At 36.1% G+C, this 20,301-nt stretch overlaps 1 long non-coding RNA gene across 1 annotated transcript; it reads right to left on the bottom strand.

Annotated features, from left to right (window-relative positions):
* Positions 1 to 9,261: 9,261 nt before the first annotated feature.
* LOC125845519 (uncharacterized) lies at positions 9,262 to 20,270 on the bottom strand. The gene is made up of 6 exons (XR_007444292.1): positions 20,219 to 20,270; positions 15,756 to 15,780; positions 14,585 to 14,800; positions 10,325 to 10,412; positions 10,022 to 10,212; positions 9,262 to 9,483 (listed from the first exon to the last, which is right to left on the bottom strand). It is a non-coding gene; the product is annotated as an uncharacterized LOC125845519 (long non-coding RNA).
* Between the last annotated feature and the right edge of the window lie 31 nt (positions 20,271 to 20,301).

Raw genomic sequence — 20,301 nt, 5'->3', positions numbered from 1 at the left:
CAGTCATTAATGCTTGCATTGGGGTGTGTTGTCTACATCATACCATCCACTTGGGTTGCGACTCTTCCCCGAACTAATGTATTTCTTTTACATAATGTTGATTCTACACTATGAAAGAAAAGGAAACATATCAAATAACTAGTTTTATATTACATATACACATACTTTCTCCTAATGTAATTCAAGAAGTAAATTTCGACAATTCCAATTTTATAATTAAAACATTATAATAAGACGATTTTACACCTCTAATTGGTCATATTTATTGTTACCTTTTTACCTTAACTGACTTAATTGAAGTTGTTGAACTAATTACTTCCCTTTTCCGACAACATATTTATCACTTCTATTGTTACTTTCAAGTTTTTCCTTAAGTAATATTGACAATTGTATGCAAAACTAAATTCATAGTGCATGCATTATAACTCACATAATATTGTGTTTCCTAATACACTTTAGAGCTATAATTAAATTATTCCATAAAAATAGACATGCCTTTTATAAATTCCATCTGAAATACACCAAGTATGATTTAGCACATTATCCATATCAATACTAATCCTTATATTGACAACATTGGATCACTTAACCATTCTTAAATCTTATTTCTCATGCCTTGCTTAAACGCCGCTAAGATAAATTTTGACTTTTAATTGCATTATTAATATTTACTACGATTATTTTTACCTTATCATTATTGGAGTCCAGAGGATCTATCAAAAATCTCTCTATCTTTATAAGGTAGGGATAAGATTGTCTACACACCACCTTCCCCAGATCCCACTTGTGAAATTACATTGGGTATGTTGTGTTATGATTTTCTAGGTTAAACGACAAAATAGCCCCCATTGTTTGAAGAAATAGTAAGGGCATTTAAGAAAATAAGAAAATGGGCAGGATGCTAACCTTATACTCTTTAGCAAAACACATGAAAGGTACATTTGCATTCTCCTTCATAAACAACTTCTCAAGAAGGAGAACAGGGTAAAAAATGTCCAAAATAGTCCCTTTTTGTTTAAAATTATTTCTGTTACAACGGGTTTACTAGAACAATCAGTTTTGAATTGAAATTTAAGTTTAATTAGATAAGTTTAATTGAGATAATTAAGGATCTTGAATTTTTATTTTACAGATTTTTTGCTTTTAAGTTGGCTATTTAAAACCTTTTATGCTTAATAACTTGAAAAGTTTCTCAGTGTCTACGAGATGAAGATCAACAAAACATTCTTACAAAGTAAAAACTAATTCTTTATTTAATAATAGGAAAAATTCTAGGTATTTTTCCAAAAGAACTTTTTTAGGCCAGATTAAAACTTCTTACTTGTCTGGCTCAAGGATTGTTAAGGAGCTAGGGGACATCTCACTATCTATTTATATGACAAGGTGATAAATATCTTGGTAAAGAATACTGCAGTTCCCAATATTTCTTAGGCCTTGAGAACTGATTTCAACATAACTAGTTAGAAGAATTGGTGAGTCCTCATGTTCCGAGGACCACGTCACTTTTACCCTACTTTCTTATGTTCTAGTTTTCAGACATTGTACGTGGTGTACGGGTTACGTCCCAACCACTTCTTGATGTATTAGAATGGCTTGTCAAGACTACGTTTAGACTTCTGCTTGTTTGTCAAACTCTTCTATTGATATGAGATTTTCTTACTTTTGTCTATTATGTTGTGTTGTATGTATGTCAAGTTGCTTGTGTAGGGCATCTCAGGGTCTTATACGCCATGTAACGTCTATGGTTTACCTCGGGTCGTGAAAAGATCGAAACTGCTATAGCGGGGTAAGCTTCCGATATAGCAAGCTGGGCCACTTTAGTGGGCTGGACAGCTACAGCGAGCTGAATTGGGTTTTAACTTTTAATGCAGAAACAACCCCAAAACCCCTAATTTCTGAACTGTGTTCTTGAACTTGGGAGGGACGATTTTGGGAAGTTTGCACCTGTTTTCCCACGGAATTCATTGGTAAAGGTAAGAATTTGACTCCCCAACCTTATATATTACTTCTTAAGCCTTAGAATCTAGGTTATTTCCCTTGGGAGAGGTTTTGACATGATTCCATAGTGGGAAAGAGCCCTAAGTTGGGGAGGATGATCATATTTTGGCCGCGGTTAGGATTTGTTAATAATATAGGTAAATTAATAGGCCATTAGTGACTAATTGTTGTTTTGTTTGTTTTAGACCAAGAACAAGCCAAGACACTTCGCATGGGGAAAACTTGGGTTAATTAGAATTTTCAAGAGGCTTGATTCGAGGTAGGTGATGGTTGTATGTTTCTAGTTTATGTATGCATGAATGTCTATTGCTTTGTAGTATCATTGGTGCAATGCATGGTAGGGAGGTATATGAAATGGCATCATGTAGGTACTCTCATGCAATGAACTTATAATTGTGACTTGTGGTTTTCAAGTGGTATTGCTCACCATGCTATGTGATTGTGAATGATTGTTGGTTGGCTCGGGTACCATGCTGGTACACTAACTATGAATGGCTCGGTTACCACGTCAGTACACTAACTATGGATGGCTAGGGTACCACACCGGTACACTAACAGTTTAGGTTTGGGTTCCGTGAAAGGACCAGGTATGTGATTTGGTTCCATGAGAGGACCAGACATTTGCATTTGTGATCATCTGGGACATGTTTCATGCATTGGTTGATCCAAGTATTGTTTTTTCATGACATGTGACTGAGAGTCTTTGTGGTTGATAATTGTTATTATGTGCATTGTTCTGTGTTACTGCTTTGTGGTGAGTTGTTTACATTCATATCTTGGACTGGTCATGTGAGTACACTGTGGTTTGTGTACTGATGTTGCACTTGTTCTTTTCTTTGTTAAGTACAGAGCATCTTCCAGCGGCTAATCCGAGACCTTAGTTGAGAGACGCCTAATTCCAAATCCAAGGGTGAGCTACATCTTTCGAGCTACCATGGGTTCTTCTGTTTCTCTTGTCCATTTAGTCTTTAGCTTTATGATTAGTTTCGGGGTTGCATCCCCATTTTGACTGTTTAGAGTTTTGGTTATGATGACTTTCAGTTCTTAGGGATTTATTTCCGCATAAATGATTTGGACTATTGGGTTGAGTTTATGGGACTCAATCCTTTAGTTTTCTTAACTGTTTTCTTACTTTTTATATGATAAACTTAGTTTTGTTTAAATAGTTTCGGGTTAGTAGTTGGTTCTCCCACCAGGTGATTTAGTGTGGGTGTCACTCACGATGGTCGGGGTCGTGACAGTAGCATTGAAGAACTTCTCAAAAACCTCATTCTGATGGAAATTTTGAACAGTTGAAATTATATCTTCTCTAAGAAATCCCCAGCACTCTTTAAAGAAACCCATTATGAAGCCATCCGGGCCAGGTGCCTTGTCCACAACAACATACTAATAATTTGGAAGACCTCTGCCACTGAAAAGGGTCTTTGCAACCATTCACTTTCTTCATCATTGACTTTAGGACAATCTGGGAATTCAAAAGAGGGCCTCCAAGATCCTGTTTCCAAGTATAGTCTCATATAGAAATCCACCATAGTTTTCTTAATCTCAGGCATTTGTACCACAACTTCATCCTCGACTTTCAATCTGTCTATGGTATTGTACCTCTTATGAGAAGTGGCAATTCTCTGGAAAAATTTAGTGTTTTTACCCCCTGTTGAAGCCACAAAACTCTAGACTTTTGTCTTCAGCTTGCCTTTTCATTTTTGGCCAAATCCTCCAGTTCGACCATATCGTTGCCCTGATAATCAACTTATCTACAATTGGTCGCTAGAATAGTAAATGAACCTACCGATCTTGTCGGCTATTAAATTCCATCCAGCATTGAAAGTAATTTCTGGAATAATTAGAACAACCCTCCTCCTTCCCCAAATATTGATAATGCTGATATAACAGCCAAAGTTATTTAAGTTCCTTGCACAAAAAGTTTCGAAGAAACTCTCTTTTTTCCCACCTTCTAACACCATTTCCTCTGAACTTAGATGCCTCTCAAAGAATCTGACAATCCATTCCAGGGTCTTCCTATTCAGAGATATCCTTCTAAAGAAATTCCTACCTCTCTCAGTCCACTCAAACCATGAATCTAACGATGTTATAAGACTTAAAACCAACTGGAAAATAAATGTGACTATCCATATGAACAAAAGTTGACGGAATAAAGGAGAATAAAATTTCCGGTGATCAGAAGGACCACCGGAATCCAGACTCTGATTCAAAAAGTAACCTTTAGTGCATTACCTCGATACTAGTGCCTGGGAGCATTCTGGTAAACTCAGACACTCCAATTTCGATAGGATAAATTATTTTAAAATACATAAATCAAATTGAAGTCAAACTTCAGTTACTTTAATACAAATGATAGGGTAGAGGAGGCTGCTTTGACGATCCCAGATTCCACAGTTTTACATCAACAAGGGTAGTAACTGAAGTGAATTCTTTAAGGAATTCTCGATACTGAGAGAACTCTGCAAACTCATCTGCCGAAACCAAAATTGTCTTGCCCTTCTGATTTGTAGTCATATTTCCTCCCTTCTAATTGCTTACAGGTATAATTCAAATCCCCAAAACATCAATATAGGAGAAGCAAGCAAACACAACCAAATACTCGAAATGCAGTTCTTTAATGTCACAATAAAGAACTTAAGAATAGTCAATCAGAAGGTTCCTAATAATATTATAACCCAATCAGAAAGTTGACAGCCAACTCACCCAACAAAATAATTGTAACTGAGAGTCAAATATGAACGAAGAAGCTACGGGGGAGAACAAAGGAACCAGCAATGAAGAACAAGCATCCACAAAACCATATAAATTGGATATTGAACAGAAGTCAGTAGCAGTAGAAGCACTAAATAGCAAACAGATTTGAATGCGGAAACTACAGGAAAAATAAAATGAACCTGGAAGTGAAGAAAATCTCTCAAAGTAGTGTTTTTACACCGGATAAAATTTGGGGTATGTCGGAACTGACAATCTGATGCTGGAAAGCCATCCCCAAATGAGTCTACCAGAGCATGCATCGACACGTGACAGACAGGCGAGAGAATTAGGTGGCTCGTAAAGGCCACTCGCTTCACACCAGTAGTCGAAGAAAGCTTGTCTGGTCAGAAAGGATGATCTGACTCCTAAGGTGGTGGTGTAACGACCCTAGAAACGAACTAGTAAAACTAGAGCCTCACATGTGTATTTGAAGTTGGTAACTTCATTAAATTATGTAAAAGGGCTTAAGGGATTGATTAACTAGTTGATTTATCACCTTTATAAGCTAGCAAGACCTTAAGCTAAGTCATGAAATCATTTAGAACCTAGACCCTCAAAACAGTCCCCTAAAAACAGTTTTTAGTTATAAGTTAGGAGTGAGGGTCAACTTTAAATGGTCATATCTTTTAGCTCAAAACGAATTAGGTGGACCACTACCTATCCAATTAAAGGTATCTGAGTCCTCTTTCCAACGCCACCAAGTTTGCTCTTTTCCAATCTCGGAGTAAAAAGTTATGCCCAAAATAGTGAAGCACTGTCAAAAAGGACGAGCTTAGACGGGTTTAGTGAAAACTTTTAAGTTTAACTTTGTGGGTCCTTAATTCTTTTCCTAAGTTGAGTCCCTATTATTCTTTGTCTTTCCTAACAATTATAAAACCCTTTTTGACCAAATTCTTCCATTTAAATCACTCCAATTAGGAAGAAAAAAGAAACCCTCCCTCTTTCAAAAAGGTTCTCTCTAGAACCCCATGGAAGCTCAAGGTGAAAGATGGAGCTAGGGTGGATGGTGGCTACTGATTTCTTCTCCAATTTCGTTTGGTTCTTGAAGATTAAGGTATGGGGACTCTTCATCTTTGATTCCTTCTTCAATCAAAGAGTCAATCCAAAAGATTTCAAAAGTTGTTCATGTTAAATTAGGTCTTAGACCTAACTCACACCCTAAAAGCTAGCTCAAAGGGAGGAAGATTGCCCAAGCCTTATAAGGAGTCCACCTATCTCATTAACCACCGATGTGGGACTTTTGTCATTCTTTAACACCCCACCTCACGCCCAGTGCTTAGCATCTGGTGCGTGGGCAATTTTGATTTTGGGGGGGCCCAACATCAGGTGAGACGGGCCCTGCTCTGATACCATGTTAAATTAGGTCTTAGGCCTAACTCACACCCCAAAAACTAGCTCAAAGGGAGAAGGATTGTCCAAGCCTTATAAGGAATCCACTCATCTCATTAACCACCGATGTGGGACTTTTGTCATTCTTTAACACCCCACCTCATGCCCAGTACTTACCAATCTGGTGCATGGGCAATTTTGATTTTGGGGGCCCCAACATCGAGTGAGACGGGCCCTACTGTGATACCATGTTAAATTAGGTCTTAGGCCTAACTCACACTCCAAAAGCTAACTCTCACATAATCGACATGCAAGGCTAGCTCTCACATATTTCTCACATGGTATCAGAGTCTCTACGATCTTGGTAGAGAATCAAAGAGCTTCCGCTGCCGGCGGGCGGCTATTACCCATATATGTCGCCCGTCTGGCCAACGATTATGCTTTTCCATATTTAATTTGCGTAGTACCGTGCCATCTTTCCAGTGACTCTTTTTTCATAATTAATTTGTGTAGCACCGTGCCATCATTCCGGTGACTACTTTTTCATAATTAATTTGTGTAGCACCGTGCCATCATTCCAGTGACTACTTTCTCATATCTGATTTGTGTAGCACCGTTCCATCATTCCGGTGACTACTTTTTCATAGCCTATATGTGTAGCACCGTGCGATCTTTCCGGTGACTACTTTTTCATATTTAATTTGTGTAGCACCGTGCCATCCTTCCGATGACTACCTTTTTTTTGCATATCTGATTTGCGTAGCACCGTGCATCTCTCCGAACTACTTTTTATATTTTATTTGCGTAGTACCGTGGATTTTTTCTAACTACTTTTCATATCCGAGTTGCATAGTTTCATTCGTCTTTCCGGTGACTCCTCAAATCTGCTTTGCGTAGGGTTGTGCCATCATTCCGACCCGACCCATATTATTTCTCTTTTCAATAAGGTCGTACCATCAATCCGACCTTTCCTATATAATTTCTATTTTCTAGTTGGGTCGTTCCATCATTCCAACCCTACCCATATAATTTTATTTCTTAGATTGTGACCACTTTCAGCCATCAAATCTAATACTTTGGCGTATGAGCATGTTCCAGCCAATTTTTCGGTGACTTTCTTGTTTAATATCGACTCATCTATTGATTCCAACATGATTCCTATACTTTATACTAGATTTTGAGCACTTTGTTGCCCAGGGGGAGTTTAGTAGCCTTGCATGTCGATTATGTGAGAGCTAGCTTTTAGGGTGTGAGTTAGGTCTAAGACCTAATTTAACAGTTCAAAAACTCAAAATCCTAATTTCGGTTCTAGCATGGGTTCTTGCATTAAATGATTTTTAATGATGATTTATGTTATTATTGATGTTTATTGATGGTTTTAAGAAATAAAACTCAATGAACCCATGTCTTTGCAAGTTTTCTAAAGTTGGCTTATGAAGTGGGTTTATTGTTTATGATTGAATGATGATAGAATTATGCTTAAATTGAGTTGAATAGTTGATTTCTATTATTCTCTATGATTATCTATTGTGAATTATTGGAGAGTTGAGGAATGGTGATTGTGGCTTTGGAAAAGGGTAAGTTGACCTAACTTCATTGTTAATGTAGAATTGATATAGAATTGTGATAGATTGATGTGATCCACTTATGATGGAGGTGTCTACTTATGGAATGTATTATGATTATGGCCTTGAAGGCATTATATGAGGAATTGAAGCGTTGACATGATATCATATATGTGAATGTGATGCAAAGGATTGTGATGGGGTGTTTAGGTAATATTCTAATTGGAATTATGTATAACTTTACAATGAGATGAGGGATATATATATAGGTGTATATGTATGCATTTTGGGCAGCACACAAATTTTTGGGCAGCACCTTTGAAGGACAGCTGCCCAAGGGATAAACATCACTTGTTTGACTATATATTTTCACCCCTCCTTTAGTAATTTTGTTTTCCTTAAGCCTTAGAACCTTAGAAACTTATCTAAATAGATTGTTCTTCAAAATCACAAGAGAAAACTTGGTTCTTTTGGCTGGAATTCGAGACACACATCTTTTTGGTAAGTGACAATCTACGCCCTATATCAAGAAAATGAGGCTTGTATTTGACCTCTTCGAGGTCGAATACGCCGGTTACGACTAGGGGGTGCTCTCGGGTCGTGACAAATCTTGGTATCAGAGCATAGGGTTTTGAAATGGTCTTAGGTTGTCTCAAACCACATTTAAAGAGAAAATGAGGCTTGTATTTGATCTCTTCGAGGTCGAATACGCCGGTTACGACTAGGGGGTGCTCTCGGGTCGTGACAAATCTATTTCAATTCTACATTAACAATGAAGTTAGGTCAACTTACCCTTTTCCAAAGCCACAATCACCATTCCTCAACTCTCCAATAATTCACAATAGATAATCATAGATAATAATAGAAATCAACTATTCAACTCAATTTAAGCATAATTCTATCATCATTCAATCATAAACAATAAATCCACTTCATAAGCCAACTTTAGGAAACTTGCAAAAACATGGGTTCATGGAATTTTCTTTCTTAAAATCATCAATAAACATCAATAATAACATAAATCATCATTGAAAATCATTTAATGCAAGAACCCATGCTAGAATCGAAATTAGGATTTTGAGTTTTTGAACAACTTTTGAAATCTTTTGGATTGACTCTTTAATTGAAGAAGGAATCAAAGATGAAGAGTCCCCATACCTTAATCTTCAAGAACCAAACGAAATTGGAGAAGAAATCAATAGCCACCATCCACCCTAGCTCCATCTTTCACCTTGAGCTTCCATGGGGTTCTAGAGAGAACCTTTTTGAAAGAGGGAGGGTTTCTTTTTTCTTCCTAATTGGAGTGATTTAAATGGAAGAATTTTGGTCAAAAAGGGTTTTATAATTGCTAGGAAAGGCAAAGAATAATAGGGACTCAACTTAGGAAAAGAATTAAGGACCCACAAAGTTAAACTTAAAAGTTTTCACTAAACCCGTCTAAGCTCGTCCTTTTTGACAGTGCTTCACTATTTTGGGCATAACTTTTTACTCCGAGATCGGAAAAGAGCAAACTTGGTGGCGTTGGAAAGAGGACTCAGAGACCTTTAATTGGATAGGTAGTGGTCCACCTAATTCGTTTTGAGCTAAAAGATATGACCNGGGGTATGTCGGAACTGACAATCTGATGCTGGAAAGCCATCCCCAAATGAGTCTGCCAGAGCATGCATCGACGCGTGACAAACAGGCGAGAGAATTAGGTGGCTCGTAAAGGCCACTCGTTTCACACCAGTAGTCAAAGAAAGCTTGTCTGGTCAGAAAGGATGATCTGACTCCTATGGTGGTGGTGACACAAATAACCAATTTAAAGTGATTGATTTGAAATCCAAGCCTCTTCCTACAAGACAACAAAACAAGATCAAGCTTGCTTTTCGAAATAGAGCCAAAACAAGATCAAAGAGTTTATAGGCTCTGATACCATGTAATCAAATGGAAGTCAATGTATTATACTTATTCCAACAGGTAAGCAAGATATAAATACAATACATTAGGTGCTACCTTAGGAAAGAAAATAAAGAGGAATTCCTACAAATCTGCTACCTAATTATGCCTATGTACATTACAAAGGATGCAGTATGTATACATTTTGTAACTAAATAAACAGGGAATAGAAGGGGTATGTTCTTCAAGGACATGGGATCCGTTCGATCATCTATTCAGTTGCAACCAACTACTGTTACTCTAAACAGTTTTTGTTACTGAAAATTAAAAGTACTCCATTCTTGTAGACTTTAAGGACTATTGCTCTAGGTTCTATATAAGGAACCATTTTAAGTAAACTCGCAAAGATAAGGAACTATTTGGGGATTTTTCTCGGTGTGAATGTGTTAAAACTTTGTAAAATGAACAGATGTAAAAAGAAGAGAGGAAGTTACCATTAACAGTAGCAAAGATTATGTTGACTGTCTCCACATGAGGCAAGACTAGCAAAAGGCCAGTGACTCCAAACAAAATAAGCATATCCATGCAAATCCTCAATCTTTAGATATATGCACTTCATTTCAAGAATCTGCACTCCTTTTGAATTGCAACATGCACATGACCTATTGCAGTAATACCTATGAAACTAGTAAGGAATGGAACAAAGTATAATCAAACCCAAGCCACATATTATGACAGATGTATATAATTGTTGTCTTTATATAAAGTCATTAAAATTAGTGTAGTAAGAATTTTACCTCATTTCTCTCGGACTGTCGATAAGCCAAAGTCAGGAAGTAGGAAAACGAAAGATCATATCCACCAATACTATCGCACAAGCTACAACTAAAATCAAAGAATTAAGAACCACCACAAAAAATTCAAAATAATAATAAAATAACAAAAGATTAAGGAAAGTTAAGAGAACAAGAATGTTTTAGAAGAATACGCAACTGTCACCATGCTTAAAATTAAAGCTTCATCACAAAGAAGTATTCAAAGTCGATCATCTATAGATGTATTTCCAACTTCTCGTGAGATGAAAAATTATGAAAGGAATGAAAGAAAATCAAATTAAAAATTATCAAATAAACTGAACGCAACGATTCACATCTATAAAAGAACTAATATCAGAAAATCATGAATAGGAAGAAAGAAAACTCGAATGAAAGCAATTATCGTGTAAAAATTGTGACAAAAAGATTCATGAAGTGATAGGTGGTTTACTACGCAGATGCTCTAAGATGAGAAAATAAGGTTGGTCGATAGGATAGGTAAGATAGATCTACAAGGCAGTTTAGTTTAGGAGATGTGTATATTTACATAGGCTAAAAGTATGAATGCCCTTGATGTGAATTTTATCATCAATAAGTGCTCATGACAAACTTGAAATCTTCATTCACCTTTCTATATAACACAAATTAAATTAAATGTGGAATTCATTTAATTCCATTTTTCTTGATATATATATGTGTGTGTGTGTTAAAAAGGAACCCCTGAAGGTTAACACTAAAGTGAACATAGAAGGACGTGAAAGTTAATACTAAAGGAACATAGGAAGCTTTGAAAGTGAACATATTAAAAATAATCTTAATATGCAGTAACTTTGTACATCTATCCATATATCACATCAGCTAATATTTGCATTACATGTTCAAGAATTATGTAACATTTTCCACTATCTAACTTATCAACAAAAAAAAATAGTTCAAGAATATGATCACATCTATCATATAGACACAAAACTGGAAAGAGATCGACAAAAGAATGAAGCATGATTTTTCTGCAGCTTCTGGAGAGAATATCAAACTATCAAAATTTTGTGGGAAAACAATAAGAATATCATGTATAGGTGTTTCAATCTTAAATCTTGGAATCTTTTCCATGTAAGACTGTTTTGATTGTTGTTAGGTCTATTCCATCCCCGTAAACATTAGTGTAGAACACAAGCAACACCGAAAACTTTCCACACTTATGATTGGACCTTAGCACCTGTGGACAATTAGGAATCACCTAGTATGGACCTATTATACATGTATTAGATCATGCCTAAGTAATACCATGTTTGGTAGTTGTTTAGGATTATGTATAAAATTAATACAATGTTTGTTTTGCAATTTAGAAACTTGCATAACTAATAAATGTACAAGTTATGAGGTAATCTATGTATAATTCTATGCAAGATAGAAGATGGAACAACTAATACATGAATAGCTAAACATTGCATAACTAATCTCTGCATAAAATAATACATAAATTTCCTCATAACCAATCCATGTATTACTAATACTTGTATAATACTAGCTAGCTACCAAACAACCCCTAAAGGTGTCGTGTGTACTAGATAACCTTAACTATAATATTACATGGACTTGAGAGTTTGAAACTAGATTCTGAAATTAATGTAAGTTTGTTTCGATAATTGTATACATTCAAAATCTCAAATACTTGTGACGAAAATCTTCAAAGGAAGAATAAAATTTCACTTTTCCTCCCATGATAGGGTAACCTGTAGACGTACAAGGATTCAATTTGAAACATACTTAGCCTCAAAATAAGAATAAAAATTAACATGTGTAATAATAAAATCACATCTTTCTGTAAAGATAGAAATACATTATATGTTTCATATTGTAAGATTCTCATAGGCACCTGATGTGTACCGTGCCCTTTTTTTTATTTTTTGATAACCGAGAAATCCGCTTGTGGCCCACCGCCCTTTGGACCAATCACAGTCTTCTAAACTTGGTGGATAATGGGCCCGCTCCTCTACCCTTCTCTATTTAAATACCGGGCTTCACTTTGCATGGTGTGGGGCTTGAACCTATGACCTAAGTCACAAATCCTCAACCCTTTGCCACTCGAGCTAGGCCTTGGGGGAAATGTACCGTGCCCTTTTGATTAGCCTACTTACCCTTACACTACAGTCATGTTGAACAATTCAGAACCTAACTATGAATTTAACAACTTAGTCATCGTATATTAGCACGATTCTTTTTGTTGTACATACTAGTTGAACTTTTTCTTTCATTAACACAGAAACATTATAGTGTTAACAATCTATAACCAAACATAATTTGAAAGAAAGAGAAATATCATTTCCCTGGACATTGGGGATCACAAGTGCACATGATAAAAAACAATGTGCATTTTTGGCATAAGACACTTAGTCATGCTTCATGTTATGTTTTCTCTTTCATTGCTACACATGTTAAAATCTATTCAAATGCCAACAATCACTTTTATCTAATAGCACAAAAGCTGGCCAATTCTATAGCCAAACTCTCATGGATAAGTTTTTTCTGAGTACAAACGTGTAGCATCAACATCAAAAAATTCGATCTCACCAAACATGCATTCTCAAATGACACAAACTCAAGCAACAACGATAACAGAGGTAAGTATAAGATATCAACCTACTGCAAGAACAGTGAGGAATCCCGTAATCCAACTTCTAGATGCATTTTCAGACGCAGTCCTTTGATATGACGCTAGAAAAGGCACAACTCCTCTCAACAAAAGTGTGCAGACACTACTCATCCCCTGTAAATAGGACAAGTCAGACATATTTGTTTTCTCCTCATCTTTAGTATTTCCTCTTAATATGACATACTTGTTTGAAATTGCACTAAAGTAGAATATCGACACACATGGTAATTTATAATACCACTGACACATAAGCAAGATACTTCCCAATAGCATGCAGAAGAATGTGTTGTGTCTACTAAGCAAAGGCAGGTGAGTTTCCCCTTCATTGTAGCCTCATTTATACTAAGTCTAAAGTCCGCCTAAAAAAGGCAACAACTAAATGAAATTTACGTCTTATATAACACTCAATAGCTCTTCAATGATTTTGGTCAACTAATAGCTAAACATTTAGTTTTCCAACACACAGACATGTGTGTTCACGAGTGTGTACACGCACGTAGAGATAGAGCCTTCACTTCAATAGATTAGTATCAAAGTCGAGAAATGAACATTGTAGAAAAAATGAGAAACAACGCAAATCTTTGAGTTGTTCATTTGCGAAATAGCAACAGAAAAAAATCATCTTACTTATCGTGCGACATATGTACTCATGGTCTCTGGAGAGTTCTAAGATAGATTTTCGAGGTATTTTAATTTCATCTTTTTACTGGGAAGTGAACCAGCAATTTAAGTTGGTTGGACTTGGGTGCGGGTGTCCAATTCGGATGCAGATTTAGAGGTCGGATCCTTCATGATCTAATTTTTAAGATTTGGAGATATGGATCCATGTATGGGCACAGGTGCGGGGATTCGCCTAAAAAATAATAAAAATATCTTAAAACAGAGTTATTAAACCTAAATTATCAGATATTATGTGGAGAACTTGAGGAGAATCCTAGAAGGAGATTAAAGGAAAAGGAGTGACATGGATATTTCTATATAAAAGGTATTTCATTTTCTTCAATTTCACCATAGCTTTTGTATTGACTACAGAAATCATTAAAACTATCCAAACTTTTCCCATCGGTTTTGGTTAAAGTACCCAAAATCAATTGACCAAATTGGACACAGATCCCACACCCACACCCATGTTGTGTCGACACGGGTGTGGCACCAAAAGTGAAGAGTCTGAGCAACTTAGCCAGCAATTGCAAAAGGCATTTCAGGCAATAAAAGAATTGAAATAAAGCGTGAATAGTCTCAAGGGTTGAGAACAATGAAGTTCCATTTTCCAAATAATATGTTGTATTAACTTGTTAGTAGTTTAAAAACTCTATTTAAAAAAGATGTGTTGTATGTAAAGCTGAGAGATAATTGATCACAGTTAGGCAAAAGAGTCCAGTCATAATGTTCAATAGTGATATCGCAAAGCATTAAATTTAAAAGGTAACTTGAGTGTGTGTATATATATATATATAAAAGAATAATTTAGAGTGCGAGCTTATGAAGTGATTCATACAACTTTGGCAGGTTTGTTGCTCTGTATTGATATGGTAATTATTTGAGAAAAGGTTGAATAAGATACTGATGATATGAGGCTACGGAACTACCTTTGGAGCAATTACGCGTCATCATATCCCCAAAACTTAAGTAATTTGTTGCCAACAGATTCTTTGAAAGCACAGCCCAAAAAAAAGAATGCTTAGCTTGCACGCCATACACTATTTGAAGCCTAACATCATTTTCCATCAGACGAATTCTCAGCTCTTCCTTTTGCTTCAGTTCATTAACAGAGCTCCATGCTTCTCTGCCAGACACTTCTTCNCCTTCCAGCTGTAGAGCAAATCCTTAGTGGACTTTGAAATTGCCCAGCATACACCAAGAAGACCAAGAAACATGTTCCACAAGCTTGTAGCTACTTTGCAATGAAGGAATAAGTGACTATTAACTTCTGCATCTTGAGCACACATAAAGCATCTTGAGCATAATTGTCTGCTTTTCTTTTGAAGCACTTCATGTGTTAAGCAGGCCCTTTTGCACACTAACCAGGCAAAACATGAGATCTTCAATGGTATTTTTATCTTCCATATTAACTTCCATGGCCAGTTTCTGATCTGTGGTTGGCCAATATTGTATCTGCAGTAACATGACTTTACTGTAAACACACCTTTGCTTTGCCATCTCCAAATAGGCTTATCAGGTTCAGTGGAGGTGCCTGGGAAGGCATTGAGGATCTGAAACAGATTAATGACCCTCTCGATTTCCCAATCATTCAAAGCTCTCCTAAAAATGAGATTACAACCCCGAGGACTCCATAGCTGTGAGATTGTGGCCTTGTTTTGAGTGGTGAGCATAAACAGGTCTGGGAAGAGTGATTGCAGGCTTTCATCCCCAATCCAATGTTCATTCCAAAAATCAATTTTCCTACCATTTTCCACCTTTAGTGAGATGTTGCCTTTGAATTGGGGCCATAATCTTCTAATAGTCTTCCATAGTATCCAAAAGTTCCAAGAGCCTCCTCAGTAATCCAATGGCTTTGTAGTCCATACTTCATTGTGATGACTCATTTGGAGCAATTACGTGTCACCATATCCCCAAAACTTAAGTAATTTGTTGCCAACAGATTCTTCGAAAGCACAGCCCAAAAAAAAGAATGCTTAGCTTGCACGCCATACACTATTTGAAGCCTAACATCATTTTCCATCAGACGAATTCTCAGCTCTTCCTTTTGCTTCAGTTCATTAACAGAGCTCCATGCTTCTCTGCCAGACACTTCTTCACATCACAATACATACCCACCTAGAGGCTGCCAATTAATATCACATAGATGAAGTCCATAAAAAGAGTAAACATCTCTAGTATTTTGTAATGCAGAGGCTCAAAATTGCAAAAGGAGAAAAGAGTGAGCATAAGGCATACCTCCCCGGATCATCTAAATGAAGATCCAATAAAAACAACAATGAGATTCTAAAATATGATATTGACACAAATCTAATTTTGTTGCTCTAACAGGGCAAACCTAAATTATAGAAAATGAATTCAATTGAGTCCCCTTCGTTGAAAGTTACATTGTGCAAGTAGAGCAAAAATTCTTCAACTTCAATGATAAGGGGGAAAGCAAGCACGTCCTAATCTTTAAAAAGACAAGTATACCTATAAATTTTACAGCGAGGGAATGTATTGTTTTGTAAGGTCAATATGGAATAGAAGAAAATAGCTACATTGGAAAGAAAAATCTAGTAATTTGAAGATGAGTTACTTCTTTCACACACAAAAAAATCCTTTGTGCAAGAAGAGATATAAAAGCACATGATTTATCAAGCTAAGAATAAAAGTAGAGAATCATGTAACTAATTTTCTACTGCAAAGACTAAGAGGAATTTCTTCTTACAAAAAGTAGTATTAAAGCTTTGCTTTATACTAATAGAAACATAGGGTATGAATTATGATTTTTCCTCTTCGAGAGAAGATCACCAAGAATAAGATTCTCACTCATTAAATATGTATAGATTATAGCAGTGTACACCTCTATCTTTTTTTTGAACTTGGTAACTTTGTATTATATCACAAAACAATCCATGGGTTGTATTGTAATCTTATATACAAGTGTACTCCCGATTTCACTTCTCTATGTCTAAATTGAGTCTAGCACATCAATAATAGTCACAGTGTCATTAGAGTATAATGATTACACCAAAAGACCAAGTAAAATGCAGTGTAGTTTAACTTTCTGCACATTGTTCTATATGCTCTCAAAACATCTTGAATTCCTTTCTTTCCAAACAGCCCACCAGATTGCCTCCGGAATAACTCTCAATCTACCTTTGTCCTTAGCATGTACACCTTCTTCCTCCCAGCATAGTAATGCCTCAGCCACCTTCCTAGGCATAGTCCAGGAAATGCCTTTGAGACTTAGGAATATTTTCCATAGATGATGGGTGTACTTGCAACGTAAAAACTGATGGTTAATAGCCTCAGATGTTTCACCACATAGGAAACACCTGAAACACAAGGTAATCCCCCTCTTCATAACACTGTCCTATGTAAGAACTGCTTCCTTAGCCATTGACCAGACAAAAAAGGAAACTTTGTGAGAGATTTTACCCTTCTATATTTGCTTCCAAGGCCAACTTGAGCGCCGTTGATCTGTCTGATCCATCATCTTATAGGCTTTGTTGACTTTTAACACTCCCTTGTCATCTCCTGTCCACCACAATTTACCCTCTCATGTGGCTGTATGTAGTCCAGCGAAAGTGTCCACAGTGTTTAAAAATTTAGCTCATTATTTCCCAATCATTAAGATTTCTTCTGAAAGTGAAATTACATCCTTGTGGTGACCATAGATCTGCTATAGTGCACTGTTGAAACATGATTAGGTTGTAGATGTCTGGAAAGAGATCTTCCATGTTGCCTTTCTCATGCCAAATGTCCTTTCAAAATCTGGTCTTACTCCCATCCATTACTTTTGCCTTCAAGTTATCCACAAGATTCTGATGGACCTCCAGAGGCTAACCCCTTAAGGAGTGGTTACTTCTTTAGTTATCTAGTTGTCCTTTTCTTCATATTTAGCTCCAATTACTTTCCTCCATAGCATCTGGTTGTTGTTTGCATACTTCCACAACCACTTCATACTAAGAGTCTTGCTTTGCAATTTCAGATTTTTTATTCCTAGACCTCCATTTTTCTTGCTTGTCATGACTTCCTCCCATTTAACCAAATGGAAGCTTTTCTTTTCTTTGTTGCCTTGCCACAAAAAATTCCTCCTGATACAATCCAACCTTTTAGTGACCTTAGTTGGGATAGGAAACAAAGACATTATATAGGTTGGCAAAGCATTAAGTACTGAGTTAATAAGGGTCAGTACTAAGACTTCCACTTGGCCAATTTCTTCTCACACTTCTCAACCACGCTACTCCATATGTCTATGGGCTTGGATTTGTCCCCCAAAGGCATTTCCAAGTATATAGTAGGCAGATCTCCTATCTCACCACCTAGAATTGATGTTAAACAACACATGTTGTTTATTTCATTTATAGGATACATTACACTATTCCTTCAATTGATATGCAAACCAGATATACCTTCAAATAAGATCAGAATCAGTTTTAGATACTTCAGTTGTTCCTCCTCAGTATCATAGAAAATCAGGGTATCATCTGCATATTGCAAGTGTATCACTTCTAGTCTCTCAACACCTTCTCTGGCCACATCAAAACCCCTTAACCACCCTGTCAAGTTAGCAGTTTTTATCATGTTTAAACCCTCCATAGTGATCACAAACAAAAAAGGTGACAAGGGAGCACCTTGCCTGAGACCTCTTTGGGTTTGAAAGAAACCTGCAGGGTTACCATTGATGAGTATTGAGAATCTAACAGTTGATATGCAAAATTTTATCCACTTCAACCATTTCTGCCCAAAACCCATCAGATTCAACATCTTCACTAAGTATTTCCAGTTAACATGGTCATAAGCTTTCTCTATATCCAACTTACATAGGACACCTGGCTTCTTTTGGTTATTTCTAGAGTCAACTGCTTCATTTGCAATCAAAATTGAATCCATTATTTGTCTCCCTTTAACAAAAGTCATTTGTTGTGAGTCTACCAACTTGTCCACCACCCTTTTCAACTATTCAGTCAGAACTTTGGAGAAAAGTTTGTAGATGCTACCGATTAGACTAATTGGCCTGAAGTCCCTCAACTCCTTGGCACCTTTCTTTTTGGGTATAAGAGCTATAAAAGTTGCATTAAAACTCTTCTCAAAAACTTCATGTTCATAGAAGTTTTGAAAGGAATCCATATGTCTTGTTTTACCACATCCCAACATTTAATTAAAAAAACCATAGTAAAACCACCTGGACCTGCTGCTTTGTCAACTGCACACAACTTCAAACATCTAAGCACTTCACTTTCCTCAAAGTTGCTTTGCAGAGCCTGATTATCTTTGTTAGAATAGGAATAGGTTTATACAATCCTATTAAAATAGGAATATGTTTATACAATCCTATTAAAATAGGATAGGTTTATACAATCCTATTAGAATAGGAATAGTAATAGAAATAGAAATAGGAATACTAAATAGTATCCTACTTGGTAAAGGATTGTATTCTAGGGTCTATAAATAGGGTCTCAATGTAATAATGTTAACAACACAACAATTCAATAATATTATTTTCCTATATTTCTCACAATCTTCTTCTCTTAGGAAAGGACATTGCACATTTATGTACTCAGGTCTCCACTGAGATGATTCCTTATACAACATTTTATAATATTCAACAATTTCCCCTTTAATTCAACTTAGCTCTTGCTTCAATTCTCTCTGTATCATGAGCTGATCAATGTTGTTGTATCTCTGATGTGCATTTGCTATCTTGTGAAAGAATTTAGTATTCTTATCACCTTCCTTCAGCCATAGAGCCCTTGATTTTTGTCTCCACGAGATCTCCTCCTATTTTATCAACTCTTCATATTTCAACATCAATTTAGATTTTTTGGCAGACTCCTCATTAGTAAGGATTTTTTCTTCCCTCTACAGTGTTACACTCTATCTGTCTCTACATATTCATATAATAGCAAAACAGTGTGGTACTTGTATAACAATACGCCATTTAACAAACTTACTGGAACCTTTCAACTGGGGAATTTCATTAAACATATTAGTTGTGCTAAAATTCTTCAAATATATTGATTTTTCAATTGCTTCAAGCATACTTTCACATAATTTTAGGTGCATCAATTCTTAAACTGAGTTAGGATAGATGAAACAAAGTACTGTGCACTTTGTTAGATGGAAAAAAAAGAGAGGAGACATCTAATTAACATAAAACTAAAAGGGACACTGACATAGAATTTGCAATACTTCTTATGGGCTTGTACTTAAGTATCTAAATTCAGAAAAATTATTGATATGCACACAGAAAATCAATAGTAAACAACACAAATAGCTTGCACATTGTACTATAAACAAAATGGTATGAAAGTTCATTAGTTAAAGAAAGATTGCTTTAGAACCTCCACAACACAAATAGCTCGCACATTCAGCCATGAATTCTTTAAGATTAGAGGAAAACTGATGTAGAGAGAAAGCATGACGAAAAATTTCACTCTATTTTTATTGAAGAGAATGGGAGGAAGTGTTAAATTTATTTATTTTTTCCGAATCGCAAAAATCAAAAATAAATCAATTGACAAAAGAAAGATTATTATAGAAATGAAGAAGAAATAGAAAGGAACCTGCCATACCCGGATGAGGAGATGAAGAGATCAGTTGATATGTTCTAGGAATGGTTGCTGCATATTTTTTTTTTTTTATTTTTTTTTTTTTT

Source organism: Solanum stenotomum, chromosome 11 (assembly GCF_019186545.1).
Source record: "Solanum stenotomum isolate F172 chromosome 11, ASM1918654v1, whole genome shotgun sequence".
NCBI classification, from domain to species: Eukaryota; Viridiplantae; Streptophyta; class Magnoliopsida; order Solanales; family Solanaceae; genus Solanum; species Solanum stenotomum.
Note: the sequence above shows the minus strand (reverse complement) of the source record. Positions and strands in the feature narration are given on the sequence as shown.